General features: G+C 34.2%; 1 protein-coding gene across 1 annotated transcript in view; it reads left to right on the forward strand.

Annotated features, from left to right (window-relative positions):
* Positions 1–409, forward strand: part of LOC119587077 (elongation of very long chain fatty acids protein 6-like) — a gene marked incomplete in the record, with an annotated part of 22,379 nt that overhangs the window by 17,506 nt on the left and 4,464 nt on the right.

Here is a 409-nt window from a genome sequence, read left to right on the forward strand (position 1 = left end):
TTCCCAAAGTATCGTTATTTTCATTATCGGCACAATTTATTACCTGAAAATGATACATGTATTATATTTCATACTATTAGCACACCTTTTCTTATCGATATTTGAAAGCTAGCGACCGAAAATAAGTGAAAGTATGAAGAAAAGAAAGAGAGATAATTGGAAATAATCAGAAAATAGAAGAACACGCAGCTAGTCGAAAAGAATTTTGCCATAAAGGTGTAGGATCGAAAATGCAAATTGACCGGAATCGCCGTGATCAATATGGGGAGGTTTTACACGAGAGAAATATTTAATAGTAATGTGACAAGTAGCGTTATAATTTAGGGAAAGTGTGTGGTTCTCACTGCTCGTCGAGTTTGGTTTCTTGACTCATCTTTTAATCTGATATGATAGTTCGGCTTTTAGAATG

Source organism: Penaeus monodon, chromosome 22, assembly GCF_015228065.2.
Source record: "Penaeus monodon isolate SGIC_2016 chromosome 22, NSTDA_Pmon_1, whole genome shotgun sequence".
In the NCBI taxonomy this organism is placed as follows: Eukaryota; Metazoa; Arthropoda; class Malacostraca; order Decapoda; family Penaeidae; genus Penaeus; species Penaeus monodon.